Genomic DNA, 17,446 nt, shown 5'->3' on the forward strand with positions numbered 1-17,446 from the left:
GCTCTTCACCTTGGATCATATGTTAGTCACTTTTCATTGCTAAGACAAAATATCTGAGATAAGCAGCTTAAGGGAGGAAAGGTTTATTTTGGCTCCCAGTTTCAGAGTGTTCAGTGATGGTCAGTCAGGTCTGTTGCTCTTGGGCCCAAGGTGAGCAGAGCATCATGGTGGGGAGCACATGTTGGAGCAGAGCTACTCATCTCACCTCACCTCAAGGTGGTCGGGAGCAGAGAGTGGAAGAGGCCAGGGACAAAATATGCCTTCCTAAGGCTCCCCAACCCCCCAAATCCATTTCCTCTAGTCTGTCCCCACCTTCCACAGTTTCTACCACTTTCAGCAAATCATCGATGGAGTATTCTGCTCCTTAGGTTGCTGTTCTCCTGATCCGGTCACTTTCTAAAAGCTCCAGCTCTGAACCTTGCATGGGGAAGCAAGCCTCTGCACAGGAATCATTTTGGGGGACACTTCATATCTAAGCCAGAACAGACCATCTTTTGAGTTTGTGACTTACATACATACGGTCATTAAGTAAGTCAGGTTATAACTATTTTAAATACATTTTTGTTTCTTTTATAAATGGTCAGTAATTAATATACTAATTCTGGGGTATCCACTTCCCTGAAGCTGAGAGGGGTCAATCAGTAATCAGAATGTTGCCGGTAACAGTATAGAGTAGAACTTTAGTTAAAAACAAAATGACAGGAACACTTACACTGATGTGGTCTTGCAGTAGAAAGGAGTCTTTCAATTATTCTAATTAATTGAATGTTTCCAGAGAACTGAAGGCTGTGCTTTTTTTTTTTTTTTTTTTGAGACAGGGTCTTTTTATGTAACTCAGGGTGGCCTTGAACTCAGCCTCCTGAGTTTTGGGATTATAGGTGTGTCCCACCATGCACAGCTGTGAAGCCTGTATTTTTAAAGTGCCAAATCATTAAAATTTCTATTGTATGTATTCTTCTGATTGCAGAAATGTTAGTGTTCAGCATAGAAAAAGTTAAAAGAAAGGGCAAGGAAAAAATGTGTCTCTGTTTCAACTCCTCAGCAATACTGAAGTAATAATTACTGTTAACTCTTGATTTTGTTTACAGTCTTCTATTTTTTCCTATGAATACATATATATGTTTATATATATGCATATACATATATGTATATATACATGATTATATAACCTGAAAAAAAATAGGGCCATATTTCACATATTACAAAATGTTAAAAAATTTTTTGAATAGGTATTTCTGTAACTAAACACTTTCTTGCCCTCTTTAGCACACTAACTTTTTTGGTGTTTTAAGATCACTGTTATGGGGCTCACCCTGTAACTTAGCTAGTCAGGAGATGGAGTTTTGGAGGATTGAGTCCTAAGGCCATCCTGAACAAAAAAGTTAGGCAGACCCCCATCTCAACAAATCATTTGAGTGTAGTGGTGCATAGCTATAACCCCAGCTACATAGGTGACCACAGGTAGGAGGATCACATTCTGAGGTTGGCCCTGGCAAATAAGTGAGAGCCTATCCAAAAAATAACTGAACTTAAAAAGGGCTAGAGACATGGCTCAAGGGGTAGAGAGACAGCCTAGCAAGTGTAAGGCCCTGAGTTCAAACCCTAGTACCACCAAAAATAAAAACAACAATCTCCGTTAGGGACATTTTCTTTTATACTGTAGGTTGCCTGCCATTTTATTTTGTCTCCCTGTTCTGATGTTAATCTGTCTTCTTATATTAGGACCCTAACCTGTCCTTCCTTCTACTTTGTAGTTCACTTGTGCCATAACCTGGTTTAGCAGGTAACTGAGCTTTTCAGGAATTTTGTTTAAGAGTCAGTAAGATTCAGAGAGAGGGCTTGAAGAATAAAAGCATAGTTTTTCAGAGCTTTGTAGTTTAATTCTATTAGTCTCCTTTGGGAGCTAGAATTACCATCCCCCCCTTCGCCCCATTGTCCATGTCCTGATTCCCAAACTTGTGAACATGTTACCTTACATGCCATGCTAATCTGCTTTCCACTGTTGTAACAAAGTACTTGAGGCTGGGTTATGTGTAAAAAGAAGAGAGTTATTTATCTTGCAAAATTAGAGGTTCAAGAGTATGGTGCCAGCTCTTATAAGAGCCTCCTTGGCTGAGGCACGTCATGATGGATGGATTCATGCTCACCATGAGAGTGAGAAGGAGAGATATGTGGAGAGATAGGACAGCAAAGTATAGAGGCGCTAGACTTTCTCTCTTTTAAGAACTCCATGTCTCAGGAACTAACTAGTGTCACACTAGACCTACACAAATCCTTTCCAAGAACATCGTCCCAGGGATGCTCCCACTAGGCTAACCTCTTTCTTTTGTTTTTTTCCTTTTTAGTTGATAAATAAAAACTATACATGTTTTTGGTGTATGCCTTGATGTTTTGAAATCTGTGTACATTGTGTAATGGCTGAATCAAGTTAGTTACCATGTGCACTGTCACGTGTGCTTATTATTTGTGGTGAGAACACTTAAAATCTATCCTCAGCAATTTTCAGGTATACAACACATTGTTATCAGCTATAGTCAGTGCCTTTTTTGTATCTATTTTTATTAGCATATATTAATTGTAGTTATTAATGGGATTTGTTGTTATGTTTCCATACATGAAAGTTTGTCCTAACTGGGGACAAGTTTCTAACACTAACCTTTAGGGGACATAAGCCATAGCACTTGGCAAAGGGACTTCAAAGTTATGAATAACTAAATTCTGTTTTATGGAAAGATGATCCTGGGTTATCTGGTACACACTGAATGATCAGCAGGGTCTTTACAAGAAGAAAGTTCACAGCAAGAGAGGGAGAGATGCAAAGGCAGAAGCAGAGGATGGAGTAAGACTTTTGAAGATGATGGAGGAGGTCATGACCTTCAGCAACTGGAAAAGACACAGATATGATTTTCCTTTAGAGCTTGCAGAAGGAACGTAGTCCCACCAGGAGCATGATTTAGCCCATAAACCTCATTTAGGATTTTTGGTCTACAGAACAGTTCAATAATACATTTGTTTCAAGTCACTTAGTTTATGACAATTTGTTACAGCAGTAAAAGGACACTAGTGTGCACCTAAGGGCTTAACTGTATTCTTTATGTTTCTAAATCCACCCACAAAATACAGTGTATGCTAACAAAGCAAAAGAATGAGCTAATGCATACTAACCTGAATGCCTGACTTTAAACTTAAACATCTTGTGGTTGTATCAAAATTGATAAGTGATATGAATTTTGGGGTAGCGAATTAAAAATAAAGCCTTCCTCTCTCTGAATTTAGAGGGATTAATACCTGCTATTTGTTACTTCGTTAAAACTCAGCCATACATCGTAATGGCTTTTTCTTTTTTTAATTACACATTGTTTATGTATTTTAGGATGCTTTTACAGCACAAAAAAGTGAAATACTTTTTAAAGAGAAAAACTGATCTTGGTAGTGAATTTTCTCAAGTACTTCCAGGAGGTAGGGAAGGACTTGAAGAATGGAACTTACTCTCTTCTTGCCTTCTGATATATAATCACTGTCCACAGATTTTAATGGAGAAATGATTCCCAGCACATTTTGCTGTTTCCTGAGTCAGTTGATTTATCTAAGCAAAAAGTTCTGTGCCTGTAGTCTTATCCGTGCTTGTGAGATTTTGGCTGCTGTGGGAAGGATTGACTGGTAAAAGTGTCGTCTTGGTGTGGCTTCTCTTTCTGACTGTCTGTGCCCTCTGTTCTTGTTTTGTTGGCAGGTAACCCTTTCCTATTGATGCACTTATGAGAGAGGCCCTCATCTGGAAACTGTGTATTTTTTACTGTTGGTTTTTAGCCTTTTGCTTACTTGATACTTAGGTTCATAGCTAACTAGAGGCGGCTCAGTAGAAACTTGGAGAAGGAAGGTATAGACGAGTTAGTCAGACATGATTAGCATAAAGCAAGGTTGAAAGCCTGGTGAGAGAAGTAAAAGGAGGTTTAAAAACAAGAAACTGAGAATGTGGGGGTAAGTAGAAGAGAGCTAGCAGCTACTCACATCTCTGCAGGCCTGTAGCATCATAGTTAATGTGTGTGGTTATGACCTGATGAAAGATGGAGGAAAGTGTTTTGACCTATTCTTAGGAAACATTTTATAAACTTTAGTTTTCTCTGATATGGCCCAATTCCCAAAGCTGAAATTTTAGTGTGTATCTTATTAATCAGCCTTTACTATATGCTCTCAGAAATTATTTGAATTAAGAGAACTATGTAGAAAAAGACAAGACAATGATTTATCCTTTGGAAGTGTGTGTGCGTTTGTGCGTGCACACGCATGTGCATAGGCTTGTGTGGTGTATGTGCCCAGTTGGTTTATTTGCCTTTGATGTCTCAATATTTGATTCATTTTTCTTTTTTGAGTCCCTGCTAAGTGCTATTGACCAGAATTACTAAGACCTCAGTCAGCCACTGGTAGTTGATATTTAATACTTAACATTCAGACAGATGATTTACATAAGCATTTTGGAAGTTTCTTGTGTCTAGGGCCCAGACCAGTTGTGCGTAAAGGTGTAGTAGTGTGCCCAGAAGAGGTAGAACCATCCTATTCTAAAGTGAGCTTTAGGCAGAAGGTCTTGCAAGCCCAGAGGCCTTGACATTAGAAAGGGCACACAAAACACAGAGAAGGTTCCATGATGGAGATGCTGATTGGGTGAGGGGTGCGAGGGATGGAGTGGGTAGGTGAAGAGTAGGGAGGAAACTGGTAGAAAAGTTAATCTTCTCTCCAAGAGTGAAAAACTTGAAACCAGTGGCATTCCACTCCCAACAATTTTATGGCTCTTTTGGTAATTTACTTTGTGTTTCTACTTTGGTATCCTCTGTAGGATCAGTGGGGCTAATGGTGTCCATCTCCAGGAGAGCTTTTCTAAGGACTAGATCAGAAGATTCAGAAGCCTGGGGTGCACACCTGAAATTAAGTGTTCTCCCCTCCTTTCCTTGTTCTCAGGTCCCATGGTGACCATTCTTGGTACTTGGTGGATGCAGATTTGACTGTTAAGTGCCAAGAGAGCCTGGAGACTTGTATAGGAATGCACTGGTTTAGAAGAGTCCCTGAATGAGCAGTGTTTGGCTTGCTGCTTTCAGAGGGGAGGTTGCATTAAGAGCTCTGCACCCTAAGCCTGGGTCAAATTTGCTCCATGGCCTTCTAAAGCTAGTTCTGTATTATGTAGCACTTATTTTTAATGTTCCAGTGGGTTATCTTTTCACCTCCAAGATTAAGCTGAGAACTCCTTCTGGCAAGGAAGAAAGGAAAGGAAGAGGGTTTGCTGGCCAGCACAAACAGCAGAGAAGAGAAACTTGTGTGCAGATGCCCACATCAGTACACCACATCCACTCCAGGGAGGTTGCTCAATCCCTGGCATCCAGCCAGGGTTTTTAGGTAAGGATTGCTCTTTGTGCTTGATGTTTGGCTTGGACTGCTTGACGCTTTTCCTACTCCTGTGCCTCTTCCTCCTGCCTAGCTCAGTGTATTATCAGGAGAAGTTGAGAATTGCATTTGAGGAATCACATTCATTAAAAACAATGTGAAAACACTGAATCCTTGCTAAGGAAGAGGGTTTCTCCCTACTGTTGCTGGGCCATTGGTGTCATGGTTTGGAAGCACTGAGTACAGTGGCTGCTCAGGCTTCTCCCACTTTACCTCTTCCATTCCCCAGGAAAGACATCTGTAAAAAGACAAAATGAAGACATTCTGCTTTTCAGGTTATGCTTAAGAATTTTCAGTTTGGGTTCTTTTCCTTTTCCTTTCCCCAAATAGCACATACAGGGAAAGGAAATAAACCAGGATAGGTTTGGTAAAAATATAGTACAAATCTTTGTGTGTGCTTTAAATATATATCAAAAGGGGGGATACAGAATTTCAAATTAGGTTATGTATAGATTACAGTTCATATATCCAGTAAGATTCATTTGGAGATGGGTGTGATTCAATGTTCTCTACACAGAGTTTCCTGGAAGTGCTCCAGTCTTAAATATCTTTAATTATACACTGCATTTTTCTTCTTGTTGCAGTTCCCCTTACCACAAGGAACATGTGTACATGTCATAATATTTAAACATCTTGAGGGCTGTACACTGCAATTGAGATGGAATGTGAGGAATGTTTTTTGGGGAAATATTTATTTTTATGAGTATCCTTCAAACCTATAGCTTCAGGAACTGTAACTTAAGATGAATTCTTTATCAACTGCAGTAAATGGTAAACACACAGCTTAGCTGGAGAACCATAGTAAGGTGAATATACATGTATTTTTTGGTTGTGGGGAGCTCAAAACACCTTCATCAGAAAATTGACTTAGAAACAACGGATGCAGTAGTGTCCACTTCTGATGTCAGGGGTAGAGAAGTTATCTCCTGCCTTGCTTTGCAACATTGAAATGTGTGCTGTAGCGTGATTGTGTGATGCCTGCATGTGCCTTTGTTGGCTTGCTGCTCTCTTAGCCTTGGCTCTGGTAGACTTCAAGATTCTCCAAGTTGGCCAACCCTCATGCTGATCTCTTTGGGAGCGATAGGCTGGAGGCAATGGCAGGAGCGGCAAGATGACTGGATTCTGGTGTTGAAAGAGGGTGAAGTGGAGCTATTCAGAGCAGATGCAAACTGACTTGTTTCAATTGATCCCATTTTCATAGGCTGCTTTTAAACTTTAGAACTGCTTCTTACTTTGGCTTTGTATGTTTATCTTTCCCTTAACTTTCTAGCCATAATATATTTGAGTCAGTAGAGCTTAGAATTTGTGCGTAATTTGTGCAAATACAGTTTGGAAATTTAAAGGTTAGGGAAGTTATGTACAAATAGGAAATTTAAACCAGAACTGTGTATTTCCCAGACATGAACCCATTTAACCTGAAATCATGAAGCCAAATGCTACATTAACACAGCCTAAACAGAAACAAATGGGTAGCAAGGGTAATTTTGATTTTACTCTTCCAAATGCTTTTTTATTTTATGTGAAACATAAAATAGGGTCTTAATTACCTGTGTTTGTAAATGTTTCATGACACCATTTCCATTTGGGTTTGCAAAAGCACATCTGCTGATTGCCTTTTTTGTGTAGAAATATTTGGTTGACTTTGGTCATTTTCACTACCCAGCAAAGGTTTTCACTTCTTCAGTTTCTCATTTCCTTTACCTTCATCTGTCATTGCTGTGTATCCAGTGCATTTGAGACTTGCTTACAGCTATAGATCAAAAAATATGAACTGGGAATCTGAATCTGATTTCCCCATTTCTTATTTCTGCTTTGTAGACTACACATTTTTAGAAAGGTGCTCTGACCAAACTCACTCATCCAGAGCCGCCCATTCTGAATGGAATAATGATTCTAGAGATTCCTGAGAAGAAACCTTTGTCTTTCTACTGGGCCTATCAAAGTGTGTGGTTCACAGAAGATGCTTTTTTAAGTACTTGTCAAATTTGATTGCCATTCCCATGCAGTGTGTTATTTTTATAGATGATCTTGAAAGCCAGATTTAAGAAGATTGCCTGCAGACTAAAAATACATGATTTCTGTGGGGATTCCATTATTAATCTAATGTAGAAACATGTTGAAACAAATAAATCTCCTTTAAAGTAGATGTAATTCTTAAAATATAAGCAAAAAATTGACAGGTACAAAATAGTCTTTCCTAAACACATGCCTGTCATTTATATCTATATAGAGAGCACAAGCCTAGAAGGAAGAATATCAATAGAGATTATATCTGGAAGATGGGAAGTGTGAGAAAAACCAGAGAACAAGAGGAAAAAACCATGCTGATATTAAGGGGGACCAACAAGTATGAAATGTGAAATGTGGTGAATGCTTTCCATCGCTGTTCGGTGTTCTTTGGTAGCTTGGTTTTCAGTTACTGTGTCCATCATTTCAGTGTTTGGGGATGAGAGTGAGGATTTGTTATTTACCACTGATAATTCTTAATTATTATTATTGGAGGGAATTGAAAGGAAATAATTCATACTTGACTTTGGATTCTGTGTTATCCAAAGTTTTACCTCAAACATATACAGCACCACTTTTTTTTTTTGTGGCACTGGGGTTTGAATTTAGGGCCTCATGCTTCCTAGGCCGGTACTCTACCAATTGAGCCACTCTGCCATCCCTTACAGCACCACTCTTGATGCAACTTGAGTCTTGCAATCTTCGTAATTCTCCTGATCACCTCGTTCCCATTGTTTTTCTTTTTGCTCTTTCTCCAGTTGTTAGTAGAGCTGTGGTGGAATTGTCACCTTCTGGGGTATTGGGTCCTACTGTTTGTAGCATGTTCAAGTATTCAATGAGTGTTTGTTTCTCTAAGTACTTTCCTTGCAAGAACAGGTAGTTAGATTCTTCATAAAAGGTAATGAGGTGCTGAATTTCATTCAAAACAAAATCAAATTTGACTTTGTCATAAATGAAGATAGTGGCTTAGCAGGGTAGAATTCCTGCAGCTTTCGTGCCCCTTCTGGGCAGTTCTTAACAGTTAGATGCAGTGTTGGATGACAAAACATAGATATTTCTGAGCCCAGATAATCTGAAGGGAGTTTTACGAGCACTCCTAAACTAACTGGTTCCTGATTTTGCAGTTCTTCATTGTAGGCATCAGTAATGTAATAGAGTATGGGTGAGGGCTGTAAATTTCCCTTCAGCAGCCTTATTATCAAGCAGTGTGTCTTGACAAAAGCAAATCGCACTGAAAACTGTTAGATACAAACCCTTATTAACCATCAGGGTCCAGTCGTGTGACTGTTCTCTGAGCTTAGGGAGGTCCAAGCTCTCTGGGCTTTCAGGACTCTCAGTGACCTGGGTATGACATGTCCACTTGAGGCAGAAAGGAAGTTGTTTAAACAGCTCAAATGACTTCTGGTCATCTGTCAGAGTTGAAACCCTAAGCCTGGGGTCCTTTCCAAAGGGCTTGGCCTTTCTCAGTTCATGGGACTTGTTTAGTCAAGAGTAGGAGTACCCCCCAGTCTTTCTAACTGATCCACATTTAAAAAAATGCCATGATTGCATCTATGAAAAATGATTTCTGGCCTCCATCTTGCTAATTAACAAAACCTCTGGTATTCATGTGACGTAAAGAAACATTCAGTGTTCTCCTTGCTGACTCTGAAGGGCAAGCAGAATGGAGGCCTCCAGAAGCTAAGGAAGCCCTCCCAGTGGTGTGTTTTCAGCTGGAGAGCACACCTCTTCCCAGGCAAGGTGAGGGTCAGAGTCAGCCAATACACTTTGTCATGTTAGCTGTGCTGAAGTATTTGGAATGTATTTGCAGACAACACAACAGGAAGATGTTTTGTGATTTTTCTTTTATGTGAGAATCACATTGGGAGACACATTTGTACACAAAAATGATGAAATATAAGAAACATTTTTGTGGTTGATGGGAAAAATTGGAAACACATTTGACATTGAGACTGTCCTGGAAAACCTGGACCACGTGGTTGCCAGAGAACAGGCGCTTTCAGTTTGCTTGTTTTCTGAGCAGACACAACTGGGAAGTGAGATGAAAATACAGAATGAAGCCTAACAACCTTGTCTTCCTGTAAGATGTATGTATGTATTGAAGTGCTACATATTAGCAAATATAAAATTATATAGACACATAGGTATTAAAGCATACACGGCCCCTCCACCTTCATCAAAAGTTTTCAGACATTTCACTCTTAGAACCTCTTTGCATTTTAAAAATTATTGATGATGCAGTAGGAGATTTCATTTGCATGGGTTATAGCTATTGATGTTGGTTATCTTATCAGTTGAGGAAATTTCAATATATTTATTAATTCAGTTACACATATTAAAGCCATTACAGGCAAGTGAAAATTATTTTTTTCAGAAATTTATTGAGATGAATGACATTGATTAGTTTTTATAGACCTCTTTAGTACCTGGTTTACTAGAAGATAGCTAGGTGCTCCTATCTGCCTGTGCATTTGCTCTGTCCCATGGTGACTCCTCATGTAGCCTCTGAAAAACTTCGGTGCGTGCTCGCAGAAAAATGAGAATGAAAAAGACAAAGAATTAACTAGGATTTTTATGGAAATAGTTTTGATCTTGCAGATACCCTTTTATTAAGGACCCACAGGTGTTCCTGGATGACAGTATGAGAACCACAGTATGAAAAGTGCTCCATTGTTTTGTGTGGTCCTCGTGACGGCCCTGAGAAGTAAGCACTGTCTGCATTGAACATTTTAGGCAAATTGGGATTCCAAAATATGTGACCGTGATGTTATCAAAGTTCCTTAGCTAGTAGGGTAGCCAGTTTTGAAATGAGGGTCTTCTGATGGCTCAGCTTATGTGGTGTTCTTTTTCAATGTACATTTTTGTTTATCCTCTACTCAAACTTAGAATTCAGGGAGAGTAAAGTATTTATCTTTTATTGATACAGCTTGACAATAAGAGATCAGTTGTTTGTAGCTTTGAGTGAGTTTTTAATCATTATCATATCACGTTTTCACCTGCAGTATTTTAATGTGTAGTATTTATAACAATAAGTGATACTCTTTCACTATGTTTTTTCTGGTGTATGTTTTAAACAGGTTATTTGAGAACAGTTTTCTTTTCTCACCTATGTGTATTATGTTCCACATCCTAGAAGAGCAAATGAGTTTGGCAGAATGTCACCTAGCCCCTAATTAGCTGTGTTTGCATTTGCCACCAACTGGCCTGCTCTGTGGAGGTCAAAGCAAGTCTGTCCCCCATGCCTTTCAGGAATAAGTCTGTTGTGTTGTACTTGAGTTTTAAATTTTCAAAACTCTACTTGATTGATATTCGTACAGCATACTAATCCTTTTGATATTCAATAAAGATGAATTAGGAAAATGAAAATCACCAGAAAAGCAGCAGACATACAAAAAAGCCCACACTTTCTTTATTTCATTCCACGTATATACAACTACTTTCTTTAGGGGGAGACTGGGGTTTGAATTCAGTGCCTTGCCCTTGCTAGGCAGGCACTCTACCACTTGAGCTACATCCTCAGCCCTTTTTTGCTTTAGTTATTTTGTATTTTTTTTTTTTTGTGGCACTGGGGTTTGAACTCAGGGCCTTATGCTTTCTAGGCAGGCACTCTACCACTTGAGCCACTCCACCAGCTGCTTTAGTTATTTTTTAGATAGGGTCTCATGCTTTTTGCCCAGGGCTCATTTTGGATGGTGATCCTTCTATGTCTACCTCCCACTTGGTGGAATCACAGGCTTGCACCACTGTGCCTGACTTGTTCAAATGTGTGTCTTACTAACTTTTTTGCATGGGCTGGCCTTGAACTGCAATTCTCCTGATCTCTGCCTGCCAGGTAGCTGGGATTATAGGTGAGTACCACCATGCCTTGCTACTTTTTGGAGTTACTATAATAACAGCTAAGTGCTTGCCCTCAGTTTCTGTGTTGTCCTGCATCTTCTCCTTGCTTTTTGGAATATATAGTTCATGTGCTATCATGGAACTACACTTTGAATAGCACTGATGTTCCTTACTGCCACTGTGCCTTCTCACGTAATTCAAACTTGAAATTTTTTTCTCACTTGATAGGATATTATCTCTGGCTTACTTGTATGAGGAAAAAAAAAAAACACAACAAAACAATGAGTTACCCCAGATGTCTTGAGTTAAGGGAACATATGACTGATTGCTTATTTTTTCTTTATGAGATTCTTCCACAGTTATTTCATTGAAAATTTGGGATTGGGGAGAAATGGAGCGACAGCTGGTCAGACGGGGCAGCAGCTGAGAAAATCAGGGAAAATGGAGACAAATAGGTTAGCTGGGCAGGAGGAGGCTCCAGGAGACAGAGAAGGTGACCCTGGCTGGGTGAGGTTGGTTTCCACAGTGCTCAATGTTCAGCGGTACCTATAGTCATAACCCTCAGTGTGGGGTGTCTCTGGGCACCTTTTATGGTTGTGGAGCATGTGCCAGGTAGGGTGGTTTCTTTTCATAGGATTTCACTTAATCCTTACAACAGACCCAGGCAGGGAGGATAAGAGAGCAGTGAGGCTCATGGAGGAGAAATACTTGTTCAAAGGTGCATGCTTTTGTGAGGCCAGGATGGAACCCACACTAGCTGGATGGCACAGCCTCTTTCTTCTTTCAGATTTGCTGTGAGTTTAAAAGATTGGGAGTTGACATGAAGAGGGGCTTGGGAGCAAGTTGTAGAACACCTTGTTCACCAGCATCATCTCTCTTCAGTGTAGTTTACTAGCAATTTGCACAGTACTTTCCAGATAAAGAAGATGGAAGATGGTAGAGTATCTGTTTCCAGAAACATTTTTAAGGAAGTCAGGGAGAGGCCAAAAGGGACTTAAGTATCTCCAGAGAGGAAGTTGAGAAACTCAAGTATAGCAAACCACTAATGCCAGATGTTATTTATCCAAAGATTTTTGGCTACATTGCAGTACTTTCTGGATCTCTGCTAGTTCTCTGCAGTCTTTCCAAAGCTGCCTTGAGCTTTTAAAATATACATACCTGAATTTGAAACCATGGTCATTTAATCTGAAATATGCTCTTAAAACTTGAAACACTCTGTAATAATAATGGTGGGAGCACAGAAGGAATCACTCCAAATGATTATTTGAGGTATTATTTTATTCCAAGTGGAAAAAAATATTTCTGAGCTGGCCACTATTTCAAGCTAGTATAAGCTATGTTTTTGCTTTAAAAAAATCATATTTAGCCCTTTCTTACTATATATACATGGAATGTTTCCTACTTAAAATTTTAATTCTTATCCAGTAATAGAAGGCTAAAAGATTTCATTTTAGCAATCTTAGACTTTTCTACCAAAATGATAACAAAAGCTTTTCTTTCATCTTAAGGCGAAAAATAATTCTTTCTCTATAAAGGGTGTTGAAAGGTGGATGAGAGTAAGGGCAATTAAAATTTTCTCTTAAGCAGAGAGCTATTGATTTGTAATCTTAACTCTAACTGTCCTTCTTTTCCTTTACGTCATTTTCAGTAACATTGCAACTTTAATATCTTTGCTTTTAATCATCATTTTTTCCCTCTTCATTGAGACAGTTATTTTCAGGGTTTTTGTTGTTGTTGTTGTTGTTGTTGTTGTTGCTGTTCCTAAAACTTTCTTCGAAGAATTTCTTTTGATTGTTGCTTTTTATTTTTCTATCAGTATATTTTGCAGTCTGCCTTTGTCTTCTTTGATACAATTGTGAACTCCAATTTTACTCCAGCACACTACTGTAGTTGATAGAAAACTTAGAGCTATGTTTTGTTCCAGTTAATCTATTTTTCTTCTGAACAAACAGTCATTAGAAGGGTTTTTTTTTTTTTTCCTTTTTCTCCCTCTTGACTCTGGCTCTTGAGATGGTTCCTAAGACAATAGCCCATATTCTTGCCTTCCTGAGCACAGCGGAAATGATTGACTCCTGATGCTGCAGTGCTTCAGTGCAACTCTCCCAGGTATAGCTTCTCCCTCTGTGTGGTAAGTGGAGATTTGAAAAGAGTATAGGTTAAACAGCTACCCTCATTAGAGAAGAGCACTAGTATTTGCATTTCCCTCCTCACCTAGGTGTGCAGGAGTTTACCCTCTCTTTCAAGTGCACACACTTCCCTCTGGTCCTTCCTTTCTGTTCCTTATTGCCCCCTAGCTCTGTACCCTCTCCTCTATTGCACGTGTAGGGGAGAGGGGAGACATATTTTGTTAGTGTCTTTTAAGACACTGAATATAGCCAGGAAGGAGTCATCCACTCAACCATGGCTAACCCTTATGTCAAGATTCCTTAGGAGTTGATTCCTCATGAAAGTTCTGGCTCATAAAGTTTCAAAATTGAGCCTCATTGAGAATTGATGAGGAGCTCAAAGGTCCCCTCCACTTGATGCCACTGTGTCATCTATGTTGACCTCTTACTGTCCATACAGGACTTAAGGTCTTGTCTCTGATGAGCTTACATACAACCTTGGCTGAATTGGGACTTCTCTGAGGAACTGTTCGAAAGAAGGGTCCACTCTGTGTTGGAAGACACTTTGACCTTATCTCTGCTTATGCTGCTTGCACAAGTGAAATGAACATAGGTACAGTTATTACTTTTCCATACTGGAGCTGAGGATCTTGTGCTTGTGGTAAAGCTAGAATTGGCCCCACTTAGGGAGTAACTACATTTGTGCAGGCCTCATTCCTGGCAAACACTGCAGCACTAATAGTCCCTGCAGCAGTGGGAAGATCCCAGAGCCAGGTGTAGTGGAGTCACTTTAACTTACAGTCTGTCTGCAGCAGAGATTCTGGGCTGTAGCTGCAGCCATCTTATCACTCTCAGGCTCTTACTTTCTTCTTTCAGGAGTGAGGCAGGGTGGGAAGTGTTCATTCCTTATCTTTCCTAATTTTTGAAGTAATGGGAGTTTTTTTTCCCCCTAGTTCTGAACTGTGGTGAAGTACAACCCTTGCCTGTTTTTCATCTTGTCTGCTTCTGGCTTACTATGGGTTTGAGCTGGTCTGTTCTCAGAGGGAATGCAGGCTAATTTTACACAAAGGGAGTCTGATTAGAAAGGTAAATTTATAGGAAAAAGAAAGTAGCCTTCCAAAGTTTAAAGTAGCAGATTTTTGGATTGCTCATTTTTTAAATAATCAAATGTATGTATTATATCTTGCTCTCATTCCTGTAAGTTTCATGACTATATGAGAATTGATTCTAGTGTATTTTGTTCTGAATTGTTTTACTATAGTAAGAGGACAGCACACCTGTCTTCTTAACAGATTTTTAGTATGCATTATTGTCAGCTATAGGCAAATGTTGTAGAGCAGATCTCTAGCACTTATTTGTTTTTCCTAAACTTTAAGCCTGTGGAGTAGTATAATTTCCTCTGACTTGAATCTGATGCCTTGGATTTTTTTTTTTTTTTTTTGGCTGTCTTTGCCACTAGCTTCCTCCTTTCCAATATCAAGCAGTACTTCCATTAAAACTGAAAACCTCAGTTACCTATGGAATGCAATTAAGAAATTAAACTTAGTGGTAGTGATTTTTAAAGATCAAATGGTATAAGGAAAGTCTTGTATTTAATAGATTTTAAAGTCTTCTTACAATGTCTAGAGAATAAGAAAGGACTAACTGTAGCAGCCATTGCACTTGATTTTAGAAAAGGTTTTAATCTGGGAAGAGAGATGGTGCTATTCAAGTTTGGAAGTTTGCTGAAAGTTGCTAGAAGTGTCTAAGAACTTTCTTTTAAAAACAAATGTGGCCTTTTCTGTGTTTTGAATAGTGCTTCCAGAATATGAATACTTTACAGAACCACAAACAATGTGAATGGTGATATTAATGTTATTACCATAATGGTAATGTTTATATTTAAAATATTTATTAGTTTATTATGATATTAAGTTTTTCATGCTTAATTTATCACCATATACATGCTTAATACTATTTTTAATATTTGGAATATTCATTTCAAGGTTTTAAAGAAAGGATTTCAACTTCTCATGGTGGTTCTTAAAACCAAAACAAAAACAAGAGCAAGGAAGCAACAAAGACTGATATCAGGGATTTGGCTCCCTGTTGGTGGGAGGAACCACTGGACTGATATAAGATGTTAGGTTATATTTAGCTTTGGCATTGAATTATGGATTCTGCTAATTCATTATATGAGTTAGAAATTAATAAAGGGGAAAAGTACTGAGGGACTCCCAATTTGAGAAGGTTGGCAAAGCACGTATGTTTATTTTGAATGGGTAACATATGCAAATGGCATATTTCAAAGATAGATGTGTATGACATTAAAAAGTGTAATCTTTCTCCATTCCTTTAATCATCAAATTCCTGTTTTCCTTCTCAATTTTTCCCAGATTCTTGTGTCATCTCCCCGAGGTTATCCATACATCTATAAGTATATGTATTATTTTTAAACCATAATAATAGCATTTTCTACAAATTTTCCTCAGCTTTGAATTTTTCACTTAATATCTTGAAGGTTGACCTCAGCAGTACTCATTCTAAATTAATTCTAAATTAATTCTTCTCAAACTAACCTTTTCTCCAATTCCTGGTCCCCTTTTCCCATTGGCCTCTGTCTCTTTAAAGTATCTGCTTTAGTTTCTCTGCATTGAGGGCAACAAATGCTATCTAGTTTTTTAGGTGTCTTACCTATCCTCATACCTTGCTTGTGTGCTCTGGCTTTATCATGTGATCCCCTTGTTGTGTTTGCCCTTGATCTAATGTCCGCATATGAGGGAGAACACCAGTATGTTCTTTTTATTTTTAGCCTCCTTCTAGTGTTCTCCAACTTTAGAGTGATTTTTAAAATATACTGCTCCTACTTCTTTTCTGAAAACTTTTTGTATTACCAAAAAAATCTAAAATGTAGCCTCAAGGTTCTGCCTTTAGCCCTTCTCCCTTCATTCTCTGTAATCTTCCTGTTTCCTCCCTGTCTCTGGGACTGTACATGGAATCTTCTCTTCCATGATGTTCTCCTCTCTCCCTGTTTGCCATCTTTACTTAGTTTACTAAGATTTATTTTTTATATTTTAATCATTGTACTTTTTCGGAGAGAGCATCCTTATGCCTGTTGATCCATATGAAGGATCCCAGTTGAATGCTCTCAGATGTCTGAGTAATTTTTCTTCCTAATGGTTGTCATTGTGCTTGTAACTATTTCCTTGAGTAGTTCAGTATCTCTTCTCTGAGCAGTTGTGATTATTAATGAATTTCCCTCTCCCCCACTGGGCAGAAAGCTTCACAAGTACAAGCATCATCTGTATTTTTTTTCTCTTTATTTCTTAGGATAGTATGACCAACTCTTACAGTTAGCTCAGGACTCAGCGGTTTATGAGGACATTGCTAAAACTAGTAAACTCCTGAGCAGGATGGATTGGCTAATCTATTTCAGTCTTGGCTTTCCTCTCCTCTCTACTAATGAGATGAAACTTTTGATTCCAAATGTTTCTGTCTTCCTCCATTAATAAAAATTCAGAATAAATAAAAATTAGTCATTATATACCATCTGTATAGTGATTAATTTTCTCCACCTTAGATTTCTGTAATTTATAGCTGTATTTGGCAAGTGGTTATGGGAAGTTGTAGATGTAGGGTATGAAAAGTGGAATCCAACCAGCTTAATGCTTTGTGAACCAGAGCAATACTTCATTTGTGGTGTTTAATACAACAAAAGTAATATATTTTGGTTGCATTTTGGCTTTGCTTTTTTTTTTTTTTTCCTCCACTTTATTTTGAAGAGTACTTTGCCTTGGCAAGTGAGGCTTAAGTAGTCTGTGTGGTCTGTTCCATCCAGGGTTATGGCACAATTCTTTCTGTGTTTATTTACATAAAACAGCTATGATTCAGTTTCTTGATCCTACTTACTCTTGAACAGTTCCTAAGGACCTTTGCTGTTATTAAAAGATCTAATGATGAATATACCTTGACACACAGTAGACTTACACTTAAGGAAGCGATGTATTTTCTGAATGCAATAATACAAATTTGTGCAAAAGGATCAGCGCTTATATTTTGATAAATTGAAAACTATTCCCTTTCCA

General features: G+C 38.6%; 1 protein-coding gene across 4 annotated transcripts in view; it reads left to right on the top strand.

The window, feature by feature from the left end:
* Window positions 1-17,446, top strand: part of Bicc1 (BicC family RNA binding protein 1) — a 262,071-nt gene that overhangs the window by 38,636 nt on the left and 205,989 nt on the right. The window contains exon 1 of one of the 4 annotated variants that reach the window (XM_074078897.1): window positions 1,218-5,385. The exons of the other annotated variants lie outside the window; for them this stretch is intronic. The gene's annotated coding sequence lies outside the window, so the exon portion shown is untranslated. Of the gene's footprint in view, window positions 1-1,217; window positions 5,386-17,446 lie in introns of those variants that run through there. 4 annotated transcript variants of the gene reach the window in all.

This window comes from Castor canadensis, chromosome 7 (assembly GCF_047511655.1).
Source record: "Castor canadensis chromosome 7, mCasCan1.hap1v2, whole genome shotgun sequence".
Lineage (NCBI taxonomy): Eukaryota > Metazoa > Chordata > Mammalia > Rodentia > Castoridae > Castor > Castor canadensis.